Below are 15,553 nucleotides of genomic sequence, written 5' to 3'. Positions count from 1 at the left end.
CCTTTCATACTAGACAGCAACTGGATAAATGCCAAGGGAAGCATGATCTGTTTTCTAATCAGTGGGCAGATTTGTTCATGAACTTGGTCAGCCAAAAAAAGAAGGCAATTTTTACTTCTATAATCCCCAAGTTGTGCTTATAACAATAGATAGAACATTGATTCAAGTCTGAGATTTTCTCTGCACACCAAAAACTGGGCTTACTTGAATCACATTTAGCTTTTCTTGACTGAATTAAAGCATAAATAGTTAAATGGTTAATGAAGATTAGACACAAATAGATTATTCCCAATATTTTAATAGCTACCAAAAATACAGTTTAGATATTTGCAACTTATAGAAATACTTGGGCATGAATTTTAAGTCTTTATCTTTCATGCATAGGATAAATACAGTGACAAGAACTGTGATGTTTCTAGACTCTAAGGACTGGGTCATTAAAAGCACTTAGACATAAGTATTATGTGGCCTAGTCAAATCTTCATCTCAGGCTTCACCATACAAAATGTGTCCAGCTGGACCAGTGATCTAGACCAATCTAGATTAGTGATCTTTAGAAATCAAGTGAGCAGACATTTGCCTAAAGAGTAAAATTCAGATGGGAGGGCTGGGGTTGGGTATCTACCCCAGCCAGACAGGTGCATTCCTGTTTCGTATTTGTGAGAAAACGCAGAATGAAATAATGAGAGAGAGCAAGAGAAAGAGCAGTACTAACTTCAACAGACCTAGAAGCCTAGTGAATAGAGCACACAGTTGGAATGTGATAGCGATTTCAGTTCCTGCTCTCCTTGACAGGGTTCAGGTGACCTGATCACTCATTTTTCATAGATTCATAGAGTTGGAAGGGACCTCAGTGGGCCACCTAGTTGGACCCCGTGCCCATGGAAGGCAAGAAAAGAGTCACCAACCCTGGGGCCATGTGATCCCAGCCAGGTGCTTGTCTCATCTTGAAGACCCCCAAGGATGGGGTGAGCACCACATCCCTTGGAGGCCCATTCCAGATTCTGGCAATCCTGACCATGAAGAACTTTTTCCTAATTTCCAGCCTAAACTTTCTCTCTAGTAGCTTATGGCCAATGTTCCTTGTCATTCCAGGGGGTGCCCTGGTGAACAGAGCATTGCCTACTTCATGTTGCTCTCCCCTTATGAATTTGTACACTGCCACAAGGTCCCCTATCAGCCTTCTCCTGGAGAGGCTGAAGAGGTTAAGGTTCCTTAGCCTTTCCTCATAGGCCCTTCCCTGCAGGCCTCTAATCAAGTGAGTGGCTCCTCTTTGGACCTTCTCCAGCTTGAACTGCAGCATCCAGAACTGGACACAGACCTGTGGTCTGACCAGTGCCACATAGATGGGGAGAATCACTTCCCTAGACCTGTTTGTGAAGCACCTATGGATGCACAACAAGGTGCAATTGGCTCTGCCAACTGCTTCATTACTGTGCCTGTCTTAGTTCAATTATCCACTCCTGTGCAGCTTTAGCACGTGCGCCTGGTTTTGGACATGATGGGACTTCGTACAATCACAGAGGAGGCCCTTGGTCACTTCAGGGAGAACGCCAAAACTCACCTGCCATGACTTTGGATAGATTTTCAGTGGTGGGGACTCCCATTGAGGGGACCCCTGGTGTTGCTGCATTCCCCGGCAGATGTTCGTGGGGCTCCACCTCCCCTACACCCCATCCATATGGCAGCCCTCAAGAAAAGCCTCAAGATCTTAGTGTGGCTTGTCCTCCCAGTGATGTCAACTCTGGATCTTTGCTCCCTATGCTTTCATTGGTCCAAAACTTCATTCCGTCTTGACCCAGGGGCTTCTGGATGTTCTGCCCATGAAGATGTGTCTCAATAGACTGGTGGTTCCATTGAGTGCTGTACGCTACCGCTGCCCTTTTCCTCACCAGAATTCCCTTACTGTTGCCTTAAGACCTATCTGCAACAGCGTAATCAGTGAGCCTGCATCAAAGTGAAAGAGAGAGGAAAGAAAACGAATGGACCAAAACAAAAGGCAAGGAACTACCCTAACCAACTATAGATGAAGCCAAATAAAGAAAAGACTGAAAGGAAAAAGGAAAGGGGTACTGGGCCGGGCAGCCCTCTTCCCTCCACCAAGCCCTAGCCTTAACCCTGTGCATCCCCTTGACTTGGATCTGCATCCTTGCCTCATCCTTGCTGAGCCACCTCTGGTTCTGCACTCCCATGCTGTTCGCCACTGGTGCAGGATGTTCCTTTAAACTCTATCAGCGCCAATGCCAGGCTCCATGTTGGATCTTCTAGCTTCTACTGGTACTGGGTGCACCCGGCATGGGGGATCGCTGCAGTTTCTCCTGCTCCCAGTGCCACCGCTCACTCCCTCTTGGAGCCAGCTTTTGAATCCAGCAGGTGGCATCTCCTGCTGACATCACCCGGCTCCAGCTACAGATAAGCATGGTTGATGAACCGTGCGGATCCTTTTTTTGTTCTTTCAGATTGTCGGTGTCCTGGAAAAGCTAAGTTTTTTCTTTTACTGAGTTTCTCTTCTGGGGCTGGGTTCCCCTTGTCCTATGTTCCCTGGCGGGTGTGGTTCCTTGCTCCCCCATGCTTGTATCCCCAGGACAATCACATTGGTGACTCATGTTCATCCTGGAGTCAACAGTGACTTCAAGATCTCTTTCTGCCTCAGTGATACTGAGAAGGTCACTCCCAGCCTGTAGGTATGATGGCAGTTCTTCTTCCCTTGATGCAACACCTTGTACTTATTGAATTGCATCCTGTTGCTCTCTTCCCACTTCCCCAGCCAGTCTAGGTCATCCTGGATCTGGTTCCTTCTCTTCAGGGTGTTAGATGCGTCCCATAATTTTGTGTCGTCTGCAAATTTGGACAGGGTGCTTCCTACCCCCTCTTTCAGATCACTGATGAAGCACCGGCCCCAGAACTGAGCCCTGAGGGACTCCACTGCATGCATCTTTCCAGGTTGACACCGACCCATCCACTACCACCCTCTGAGTGTGACCCTGGAACCAATTTGCTACCCAGTCTACTGTGTAATCATCCAAGGTAAATCCCCTCAGTTTATTTAAAAGGACGATATGGGATACCTTGTCAAAGGCCTTCTTGAAGTCTAGATAGATAACATCTACCGCGACTCTTGCATCTAAACATTTAGTGGCCTTGTTGTAAAATGAAACTAGGTTAGTCAAGCAGGACCTGCCTGCTAAAAACCCATGTTGGTTACCCCTTCACTTCACGTTAGCCAGCGAGCTCCCACAGGTGTGCTCCTTGATAATTTTTTCTAGGATTTTCTGAGGAATAGAGGTAAGGCTGACTGGTCTGTAGTTCCCCGGGTTTTCCTTTCTCCTATTCTTAAAGATTGGGATGATGTTAGCACTCTTCCAATCCTCTGGAAGCTGACCCAAGCACCATGAGTGTTCATATATCCTTGCCAGTGGTTCAGCTACGACCCCCATTAATTCCTTCATTACCCATGGGTGGAGTTCCTCCATTGCTGGTGATTTGAATACATCCAGTCCCTCCAAGTGTCTTTTTACTGTGTCGGCACTGACTGTTGGTCGGCTGATGTTCTCTTTGTTGGTGTCTGTGATGTATGTTAAGGGTTTGTCTAGATTCCCATTTAAGAAGACAGAGGCAAAAAACTTATTGAAGAGCTCTGCCTTGTCCCTGCTATCCATCACTAAGCCCCACTGCCCATCCTGTAGGGATCCTATACTACCCTGCACCCTCTTTTTGCTCCCAACTTACCTAAAGAAGGACTTTTTATTGTCCTTAATCCCTGATGCTAGCCTAAGTTCTAGAGTTGCCTTGGCCTTCCTGACCCTGCATGTGCAGGCCAAAGAAGTATACTCCTCTTTGCTAGATACCCCCTGCTTCCATTTCCTGTATGCCTCTTTTTTTGCCCTTAAGGTATCTTGGATGCCCCTGGTTAGCCAAAGGGGTTTCCTGGCCCCTGTGCCCCCTTTCCTCTGCTATGGGATTGACTCACTCTGAGCCCAAAGAATGGTTTCCTTGAGGAATGTCCACCCATCCTGGACCCTCAATGCATCCAAGTTCTTGGCTCCTAGCACCCTGCTAACCAATCCCCTAAGTCCATTAAAGTCAGCTTTTTGAAAGTTCAGCACCCGTGCCCTGCTGCATATAATGTCCACTCTTCGCTGTATAGTGAATTTAATCATTTGGTGATTGCTCTCCCTTAAGTTGCCTCGAATCCACAGGTCCCCCATCAGGTCATTGGGATACCTTACCTCCTGTGTTAGGTGGAGGTCTTGAATACAGGTTAAGAACCTGCGAGAGCAGTTAGATCTAGCTGACTGCTCCTCCCAGCATATGTCTGGGTAGTTAAGGTCCCCCATGACTACCATATCTCCAGACTTCACAGCCTCTTCAAGCTGCTTGGAAAATTCCTGGTCTAGCTCATTGTCCTGGTGCAGTGGCCTGCAGTAGACCCCCACCACCAGATTCCTTTCACCCCGAGCCCTTTGGATCCCAACCCACAGAATCTCTGGTTGACCACCCTCTGACCCTAATTTGATTTCATATCCCAGGGTAGGGTCTCACCTGGCTCCAAAGCATTGTGGAGTGCCCCTCAGTCTCTCCAGTGGAGCTGTTTCACTTTACATAAATACCATATTCACGGTGTATAAATTGGGTTTTGAAGACCAATGTTGGTGTCTTATAAAACAAACCCGATTTATACACTGTGCCACATCAAAAGATCACTGCCAACAAACCACTGTGAGTGGTGCTGGGGATGGGGACAAGGTTGGGAACAGGGCCAGGTTTGGTGCTTGGCTGGGAAGGTGCCAATCACAGGGGATGGGGATGGGGATGGGGACAGGCTGGTCTGGGCTTGGTGCTCGGCTGGTGTGGTTCCATCCCCTGTGAGCAGTGCCAGGCTTACAGGGGATGGGGCCACGACAGCTAAGCACTGAGCTTGGCCCTGTCTGCTGTGAGTGGTGCTTCCAAGCACTGAGTCCAGTGCCACTTGTAAGGGACAGGGCTGGGTTTGGTACTTGACAGCACTGCCTGCAGCAGATGGGGTTGGGGACAGGGCTGGGCTTGACACACAGCTGGTGAGACTCTATCCCCTGTGAGTCCACTTGCAGTGGATGGGGCTGGGCCCAGCTGGCGCAGGCCAGGTAGTGCCTCTCGCAGTGCCTGGGCTGCTTGTTGGGGATGGGGCCACACCAGCTGAGAGCTAAGCCCCGTACCGCTCGCAGGGGTTGAGACCATGTCAGCCAAGTGCTGAGCCCGGCCCCAGCCCTGGCACCATCCGCTGTGACTGGTGTGTCCCCAGCCAAGTGCAGAGACCAGCACCACTCACAGGGGACAGGGATGGGGCCAGGCTCGGTGCCTGACTAGCAGAGCCCCATCCCCTGTGAGGGGTTCTGGTGCAGCCCAGGCACCATCACTTGCAGGGGATGGGTCTGCACCAGCCAAGGGCTGAGCCCAGTCCCCCATACTTACCTGCACATGGTGCTCAGCAGCACTGCTGGCAGTGGTGGGCTTGGCACTCAGCTGGTGCAGCCCAGACAGCGCTGTTCACAGGGGATGGGGCTGCACCAGCCAAGTGCCGAGCCCAGCCCTGATTTATACACCATGCCTATGCTAATCCTAACTTTTTGGGTCAGAAAACCAGGGGCAACCTGTACACCATGTCAACCTATACACTGTGAAATATGGTACTTGAATATTCATTGTGCTGGAAAGAAATGTTTAATAATTCATACAAAAGGGAACAGCCTCAACAGGACAGAAGACCCGTCTCCAAATACAAAACAGCTTGATGTTTAAGACTTTCATAACAGAGTGGGATACAAATCTAATAAATGACTAAAGTCCTTGTTCCAACTCACATAGAAGAGTGATGTGAGTCTGGACCTCTGATGTTCCAGGTGAATGCCTTGCTTGTACATGCTTTTTTCTGAACTGAATCCAGGTTAGGTACACTCAGAGCACACCTATAGCTTTAGGTGTCTCTAGTATTATAGACAAGGGAATGTTTAATTTGAGAGATTATCTAGCAAGACTTGGCTTGAGCTGGTGGGTGATATAATTTTTTAACTGCTCCCCTGTACAAATCTAGGCATCATGGAAACTTGGGGTATTTATACATGTGCTCCAGGAGTGTCAGTGCAGGGCGGGGGGAGGTGGGAGGGGACTTTAAGGCACATCCGAGAGCTTCTCTAATTAAAGCACCTGGAGCGTGTAATGTATCTGCATCCCCACTCTTCAAAATGATGGCAGGGACGCTTTATCTAAAGCTCATTAAACAGTCTTTAGATAAAGTGCCCCACTGCCATTTTAAAGAGAGATGAGATGCCAGAGGCTGCTGGAGCGCAGTAATTACCACGCTCCAACAGACTCAGTTGAGTTTGTTCTGACACGTTGTAATTAGAGTGCATTGGAGCAGCCTTGCTGATCATGTATTGGTGCCCAAGGATAGTAGCTTGTGCTGAGAAAGTTAGTAGAGCCAAAATAATGGACTTACATGTGTAGAAGACTACTTTTGAGGGTCTAGCACATATGCATAGATAATATTTTTTTCCTAGAACCATACAATATTCTGGCATTTTTGTGTGACTTGCTCTTTACAGCCATTATGTCTTTAAGGAATTTAAATAAAGAATTTCCAGTTATTTATTTATAAAATTAAAATGTCAAAACATCCTTAAGAGTAACAATAATTTGTAAGCAATTCCCTGGGGGCTCTAATCAGATAAATTAAACCTTGGAATTAAAAATAGCTGAGAGATTATAGTATGAGTTTTCCACTTTTCACTTCATCTTTTATTTTCTGTATGACCTTGGGTAAGTCATTTAATTTCCCTGTGCTTTGATTTCCTCATCCATAAAAAGTTGATAGTTATACTTATCTTTCAGACTTTATGGGCTTAATTAGTTAATGTTTGAAAAGTGCTTTGAGATCCACAGCTGGGAATGGTGCTATAAATTCACAATCCTAACTGCTGCTATCTAGCTAATCTGTTTTGGCAGACTCACAGAGATATGAGAGAGATGGATGTATATACGTGTCTGTCTAACAACTGCTCTGCTCTCTTGGGAGAAAGTTAACATTCTTTCCTGAGAGGACTGATCTGCTCATAGATTAGATAATCAAACACAGACACATTATACTGACAAGGTGTTTTAAAGGAGAATCCCAACTAAAAATAAAGATGCTTTGGGGCCAGCTTGAAAACATCAGATTTGTGCATGAGGGACTTGATAAAATTGAGGCCAAAAGGTGATGGCATTTTAAAAATAGTGAGAGAGAAAAACTATAATGGCTCACATTTTGATCTCAGGTTCATTGAAAACAAGGCATTTGATATAGGAAGATCCTCAGCTTCCAGATTGGAGCAATTTTTCTCTGATTTATAGCACTGTGCTCAAGATCAAACCAGGGCCAGATTAATGCATAGGCAAACTAGGTATATGCCTAGGTCCCTGAGCTGCAGGAGGGCCTGGTCCTTCCCTCCATGGCAGCGGAGCAAATAGCCCCATCCACTTCCCTTCCGTTCCTTTCTCTTCTTCCTTTCTGCTGGCCTTGCTCCAAGTCCTGCTCCCTGCTTCTCACGGATGGTATTGCTGGGATAGGGAAGAGGATCTTGACTGATCTAGGACACACAAGTTTGTTTCCTAGGCCCCACTAAAGGGTTAATCCAGCCCTGGTTCAAATCCTACACTTTTAGAATGACTAGATTTTATGCTTTAAATATTGTTGATGCCTTCCAACAATAAGGTTCAGTAATAATGTCACTGCTAAACCAAGTATAACCCCCTTGTACCAAAACAGGAATATTTTAAAATGTGTCCATCTTGGGAAAGATAGCGAGACCCTCTTGAACGTGCTCATTGGGTAAATGTTGGTGACTGGTGGGTACACCAGTGGGGTGCTGAGGGGAGGGCTCAGAGGCAACTCTCTGTAAGAAGGGGCAGGGCCTGGTGTACTGAAATGAACTGTCCTATTCAAAACACTGACTGATCAGGGCCGCAGGAGCATTGGCTCCTGCTGCTAGACAAAGGTGTGTGTTAGGGGTGTGCAAAGCGGGCTGTAATCAATTTGGATTCAGCCTGACTCGAGGGACAGTGACTCGAATCACTGATTTGGATCACTGACCCAATTCGATACAGCTGAATCTGAAGATTCGATTCTGATTTGGAGAATCAGTGATGCGGCCATAGGTGCAGCTTTATATGTTTTTTCTACATACCTCGAGGTACCAGGTGTGGCTCATGAATGCTGAGATGGTGGGGCAGATGGAGCATCCCCCAGGAGCGTTGGGAGGCCCCATGTGCTTATGGGTCCACAATGCTGAGCACACTGGGGACCTGCACCCCCTGGCTGGGCAATTGACCATGGGGTGGACCCCAGATGCCCCCCCAGACCCAGAAAACACCAGTTGCTGAACCAGGGGGTGGGGGGAGGGCCCCCGCACGCTCCACGGCAGACCCAGAAGTGGACTGGAAGTGCTTCTGGTCCACTTCTGGGTCTTCCACTGAGCACGCTGAGGACCCCCACCCCCACGCTCCCATGGAACACTCCATTTACCCCACCATCTCAGTGTTCATGAGCCGCCTGGTACCTTGAAGTATGTAGAAAAAACGTAAAGTTGTATCTATGTCTAAATTGTTGAATCTCTCTGAATTGAATCGGAGACTTCTGAATCAAATCAGCGACCAAAGCTTCACACAGCCCTAGTGTGTGATGTGCCCTCAGCACTGGCTCAGACAAGGAAGTGGCATAAGTGTTTTGGATCCATCCAGAGCCCCAGAGAAGGTGGATTAAATCTGCTACTTGCCAGACTTAGAATACAAGGAAGCATAAGGGACAGTGAAACTGCTTAACTAGTGTTTATACAGTATTTCTCTGTATCAATGGCTATATCCTTAACCTGCCTAGTCTCAGCTTTTGAAATGATGCCTTCTGGTTTGGCAAAGAGCTAATCCCTGATTATTTAGGGACAAGTTGTATGTAGATATTGTGTAGAGGTGTGGGGAGGGGGTTGAAGGGTGGAGGCAAACAAGAAACTCCCCTGTTGTCATTCTCAACGTGTGAAGTTATGCAAAGGATATGTTCAAGGGCACTGGGGATTTTTGTGATGCCCTGAGAAGCATGACTAATGGGTGCTTCAAGGATAGAAAGTCATAGATATATAACCACAGGAGGCATCTTTAGGTGGTAGTTTAAGCAAAACACTATCTTGAACTTCACTTTCCACAGGATCCATTTTTTCTACACGGTGTTAATCTTAGGTTCTTCCCATAAGAAAGAGAGTCCTGATGTCTGTTTGGCTGTTCAGCATTCTAAGCCATGGAGTCTTTTTTTGGTTGAAATGGGAAATAGTTGGGGTTTGACAGCTGAGGGGAAACTTTGAAGAGGGCTGTGTGAAAAAAAGAAAATCTGGATCCTCCCACATTTTGGGTGTCTTCATACAGGACTATATTTCCCTCTGCTTCCTATGCCAGTTGGAAAGCAAGGTTAGTACACCATTATGGTTTCTATACACAAAGAAAAGTGGAAACTTTAGCAAGTGCATCTCTTCTGCAAAGCACAAACTGTTGGTTGGTCCTGTTACAGTGTTGCAACTTCATGCCATCCTGTAAAGAGGTCTATACCTTAAGAGAAACAGCCCGTCATAGAATTATAGAACTGTATAAAATTGGAGTTGGAAGAAGCCTCAGGAGGTCATCTAGTGCAACCCTCAGCTCAAAGCAGGACTCAGCTCAAAGTGAGCCTCAGCTCAAAGTTAAAGCTTTGTTTAAACTCGTCTTAAAACCTTCATAGATGGAGATTCCACAACCTCTCTGGGTAACCTGTTCCAGTGCTTTACTACTCTCCTCAAGAGAGAGTTTTTCCTATATATCTAACCTAAACTTCTCTTGCTGCAACTTTTCCCTCCTATGAGAAAAGAAATGCAACCATTGAATGAAGACAAATGACTACTCCTCGTCTCCAAAACCAACAAGGACAACTTAAGTTAAAGGTGCCAAAAGAAAATGGGGCTGGGATAAATGCTCAACAAACCCATTTTTTCCTCAAGTTTCATGATAGTGTAGAGAGATGGAGTGGATCTTCAAGAAATCCTGGAAACCAACTTGTAGCTAAATGTACTCTTTAGAGCACAAGTGTTTCAGGTTCCATAGGAGAGAGACTGCTAAGTTGTGCACCACTTCCTGCATGAATTGAAAGTTCCACATTGGCTTCAAGAATGATCCTAATCTAATTTGGGTGGGGTGAACGCATGGAGAACTGCAGCAAATTATACTAAAAAGTAAAGGACATCACATCCTGGTAAGGTACAAATGGAAAAGAGTAGGTACTGCAGTGACCTAGGAATCAAGAAGAAGCTGAAAATCAAAAATGGACCTCCCATTTTCAGACTGCTAAGGAAAAGTAATCATGTTGCCTCAAATAAGAAAACAAGTATTAACTGTTCCCATATATTCCTTTGAAGGCATTACAGTCATTCCATCAGTCTCTATATTGTGTTTCAGTTGGCTCATTCTAATCTGAACCTGTGATTGCCCCCATAACAAACACATGACGTTTTTCAGGTTACTAAAAGGGTGACATTGGGGCAAGTTTCCTCTACGTAGTTGTGTCACTGCAGCTCAATGCATTTTGCTCTCCATCTGTCTCTACCCACTATCCTCAGATATGTAGTGGATGGAATGATTGTTAGGAAATAGCTCTGAAGGAACATTTCAGGCATATGAACAACTGTTGAAAATCACCCCATGAAATTTTGATAAGAAAAAATTGCAGCATAGATTATTTTAGAATGACTTTGTCCATCCCAACAGGATCCAGTGATACAGTAACTGAGCAACACCTTATGTTAAACAACATTAAATATACATGAGGGAAGCAATATAGACATTTGACCTTTCTCCATCTGTGAGAGAAGATCATAGATCAATGAGATCAGACCAATTTCTTATACTTTGGCCTGAAGCCTGAAATGTAGAAGCTGAGAGGAGTGCTGGGCACTGTGAACCTCTGGTGATGGCTTCTTGAGTTCGAGCCCAACAACTGATTGCTTGATTAAAGATGGCTCACTGGCTTGCCGCTATGAGGTGACATAATACCCACCAAAAATACCTCTCATGAGATTATACTATCCATGAGAAATGTGTCAACTATCCAGGCCATATGCTTCCTCAGCACATGCTATTTCACAGTAACTGAAAATTGCTGGAAGATGATCATGAAGCAGGCTGTTAGTTTATGGTACTGAATGGCCCCATTATGTTACAGCTTAAAGGAAATGAATGTATTAGCTGTGACTTTATTTTCTGAAGTCACAAGTTCCAGCTGTTGTCTAACATCATATCTTAAATAAATTTTCCATTTTGATATGCTGTTATCTTCTGGTATTCTAAAATATATAAAAGAAAGCAATTTTAAACTTGATTCATCTTGTGATATAACATTTTACAAGGAAGGGGGGAAATTGTTATAAATGGCAGGCTATTTCTCATATGGTTCATGTTTAGAGTTGTAATTATTTTCTTTTGACATTTCCGATTATTAGTTAAAAATAAGTGGCTATTGTTTTCCTCTTCTGGAAGGCGAGCTATGTTAAAATGAGGTTATAAAGATGAACATTCTTTCTGGATTCAGAATCTTTCCAGGAGTACCATGTCTCCACAAGCAACGGTGATCTTTGACATAACATTTTGTTGAATATGTGAGATAGCCAACATGTGAAAACAACCAACCAACCAAATAAACAAAAACAGAGCTATCCAGACAGCTCTACGTTGGCTTTATTTGTGCAAATGTTTGAGAGTATACGTGTTTCAAACTAAAACTGGCTTCATTGTTGTACACAACAATTCCTCCTGAACTTCCTTGGTGCCCTGTGTTAGTTAAAGCAACAACATTTTACCTTGTGTTCTACACTCCTGAAACAAGACATAAACAGGAAGGCTCTAACTACCAGCCTTACTCAGAGAAGTGGTACAGGCTTGTACAAATAGCCATAAGCATCTGACACCTATCTTTCATAGATTTTTTTTCTCTTGCTTTATGCCTTTAAAAGGACACCTACATTTTTTATCTTTTGTATACTTGAATGTAGATGATGTTACCCTACAAACATTATAATTACATCTAGAAACTGCAAATTCACCATAAAATATGACGCTCATTTACTAATATAGCCATGTTTACATATTTAGTTAAGAGACATGACTCCCTTCTGACAAAACTGTTGGAGGGACACTGTTTGAATATGGCATGCAACACTGTGGTTCCATATTTTACCACAACGGAGTTATTACTTCAGTGTACCTTTATCATGTGTTTAGCTATTTAGAAATCAGCCCATGGCTGAATTTGATACTCAGTTGCTGAACTGTGGCACTCTGTTTCATTACTCAAAGCAGGTTGTTTAGGAAATAGGTCCTATCAACCTATAAATTATGTAAGCACTGTTGTAAATGTATGAAACAACAGTATAGGAACTTTTTGATTAAAATATGTTTATATTCTCTTTAGCTAAATTAAAATATGGATGAGTTACATTGCATCATAATCTTTGACTTATTGAAAGACTGAAATGGGAACAGAGAGTGATATAGTACATGGAACAACTGTATAATTCAGAGGCCATATGCAAACTGTCACTTTGACAGATGCATTCCTCCAGGCTATTTTAATGATAATTTAATTGAGAAAGTAAAGATTCCAGATTTAGCTTCCCCACAAGTTCTGAAATTTCTACAACATGACTTACAGGTTTGGGATTTTTTAAGGAGATGGAATTTTGAGCAGCTTTTTGTATGTGTTGAGTTTGGGGATCCTGTTCTTTAAGGCCAGGTACAGACATTACACTTTTACTGGTATAAGTGATTGGAAACAGGTCTATAACCAGAACAGAACAGAAATTCAGTACACATAGACTGGCTTAAAAATGGTGGAATGGTGGTCTAAGATTTGCTACCCTACCCCCACCAAAGGATGAATGTGTGGTCTGTTCACTTTCAATCCAAACTGCACCACTTACAGAAAACTGCATAACTTAGATTGATTCCTCCTCAGGCTTTTTGAATGTCTGTACCTAACCTACATTTGTGATGGAGATTTTGGAAATATCAGTTCTACTTCTTCCAGCAGCTTTACAATTCAAACTCTGCCTTATTCCATGCACAGTCTCCAGCTCCGGTAATTCATGGTAAGATTCTGGAGAATGTTGAGTATTTCCCATACCTCAGAAGCTCTCTCTCACAAAAGGCTGACATTGATGAGGAAATCCAACATTGCCTCAAATATGCAAGTGCAGCCTTGGGACATGTGAGGAAGTGAGTGTTGAAAGATTACGATATCAGAACTTGTGGAAGCTCCCATGCCTATTCCATGAGTCACATCTTAATGTGTCCATGGGGACTTTCACCGTTTCAGTCCTTTTGCGAGTGGACAACTTGTTTCTAGAGTCTTACAACTGGAACTGGGGCAAGGGCAACCACTCTCTCCTGCCATGACTTGATCTTCTATGCATTTTGGGAGGAGGTCTTATTCTCCATGGATGCTGTCCTTAGCCAGCCCTGGTGCTGTCTTCTGGGGCTCCACCTCCCCTAGACCCCACCTTATGCCAACCTTGTGAGATCTCTAACAGATGTTATGAGCACAGAGGCTATCCTTGCATATTGTGCCTTCTGAGGTAAATAATGTATATGAAACAAAGCAATATGGAACCCAAAATATCACTCTGAGACTTGGTCCTTCTTTACAATCCTCTAGCCGAGAGTTGGACTGCCATGGTCCTAGTCCTGTGAAAACCCTTGTGTATTTTAGGGTCTGCCTGTAGTGACTGTCCCCTGTGGGGCACTTTGGTCCATTGTATTCACAGTTCTTCTCTTTCTTCTCTCCTAGGTTTAACGTCCTCAGTCAAATCCCAGTCTTCCATCTATGATGGCCAGGACCAAGCTGTGGGTAAGTTGTTTGGCTTCTCTGAGGCAGTTTGGTGGGTTTGCCGCTGGCTGGCTGCCTTCCATTATTTGCCCCTCCTGGGGCATCCAGAGCTCGCTTCCAGTCCTCCCATCTCTCTAGGTTGGGCTCCTTCAAATCCCAGCATGGGGTTCTGGCCCTTTAAATGTCAGCAGCATGCTCTTATAAAGTGCTACCACACTGGTGCTGGGGTTTCCCTGGCGCTTGCTGCTCCTCCCAGTGCCGCTTTTCACCACTGCTCCACTGCCTCATGCCAACTTGGCAGGTGAGGTCCTGCTTCATTGCCTTCCATGCTGTCACACGTGCCTTCCACACCATCACAGCTTATGGTTTATCAAGCAGTTGTGATCCCCACCTTACTGTATGGAGCTGAGTTGTGGACAGTGTATAAGAGACACCTCAAGTTGTTGGAGAAATGCCATCAATGCTTGTGTAAGATCCTTTGAATCCCGTGGGAAGACAGATGAACAAATGTTAGCATCCTCTTGCAAGGAAACACCACAAGCATCAAGGTGATGATCATCCAACATCAACTTCGCTGGGCTGGCCATGTCTTCCAGATGTCTTACTGCAGATTCCTGAAGAAAATTGTATTTTCCCAGCTCAGTCAAGGTGCACACTCAAGACAAAGGCAGAAGAAGTGCTTCAAAGATGTCCTCATGACTAACTTGAAAAAAATGCAAAATTGACATCAACTTATGAGAAACTATCGCCTAGAACTGCCCCAAATGGTGGACGAGTCTTCTACAAGCATCTTAGTACTTTGAAACCTCAAGATGGGAAGAAGAGACAGAAAAGCAGGAGTGGCAGAAACAGCATGTCACAGACTGATCCAAAAATCCAAAGCCACCCACCCACCACAGAAATGTGCTCAAGTTGCAGTGGAACCTGTCAATCCTAGATTGGCCTTGTCAGCTACCTTCAGAACCAAAAATAAGGCAATCACAGAAGACAATCATTCTTGACTGTGAGGGTTTGCCAGTGATGATGATCACTAGAATGACAATAAATATGCCTGCTGGATGTGGAGGTAGAGCAATACTTGTTCTTGAGCTTAATTGACAAAACTCCTCACGAAAACAAGCTATGTATCTCATCAAACTATTCTTGCAAGTGAAATGTTAAGTGAAAAAAGGTATAAATAAATAAATAAACCCACCTAAATTTCCAGGGTAATTGCTTTTTCATGGTCTCCAAGACTTTTATATATTATTTTGCTTCTTTTTCCTTCCTTCCAGGAATAAATGCCAGAGCAGTGACAGAGATTAGGCCCAGGGTATCCAGTGAGGAAGTGGTAAACCAATTACTAGTGCCAGGATTCATGAAGAGGGAGTTCAGCAGAACAATTCAACACATGAGGATCACTAAGTAATTCACTGGTACATTATTCGCTTGTGTCTACTATCTCTTGCTCTATTATCAATCTCTACTTCAGTCTGCTGTTTAGAAATAGCACTACCTATATATTATTTTTGTTTCTTCACTGACTCTTCTAATGCAACTGATTTTCAAAAGTGTGCACCTGGAAAAAAACTAAGAAGCCTAAGTGAGCATAATGAATTGGAAGGAAGTGTTATCATCCAAGAGAACTGCGCAGTCCTCAAACACAGC

The 15,553-nt window shown here is 44.4% G+C and overlaps 1 long non-coding RNA gene across 1 annotated transcript; it reads left to right on the top strand.

Moving 5' to 3' along the window:
• Window positions 1–13,893: 13,893 nt before the first annotated feature.
• LOC109299859 lies at window positions 13,894–15,110 on the top strand. Its single transcript, XR_002098033.1, has 2 exons — window positions 13,894–13,927; window positions 14,545–15,110. It is a non-coding gene; the product is annotated as an uncharacterized LOC109299859 (long non-coding RNA).
• The last annotated feature ends 443 nt before the right edge of the window (window positions 15,111–15,553 follow it).

Source organism: Gavialis gangeticus, unplaced genomic scaffold (assembly GCF_001723915.1).
Source record: "Gavialis gangeticus isolate Ggan-Ray unplaced genomic scaffold, GavGan_comp1, whole genome shotgun sequence".
Lineage (NCBI taxonomy): Eukaryota > Metazoa > Chordata > Crocodylia > Gavialidae > Gavialis > Gavialis gangeticus.
The sequence above is the reverse complement of the archived record's forward strand: the minus strand, read 5'-3'. Positions and strand labels throughout refer to the sequence as shown.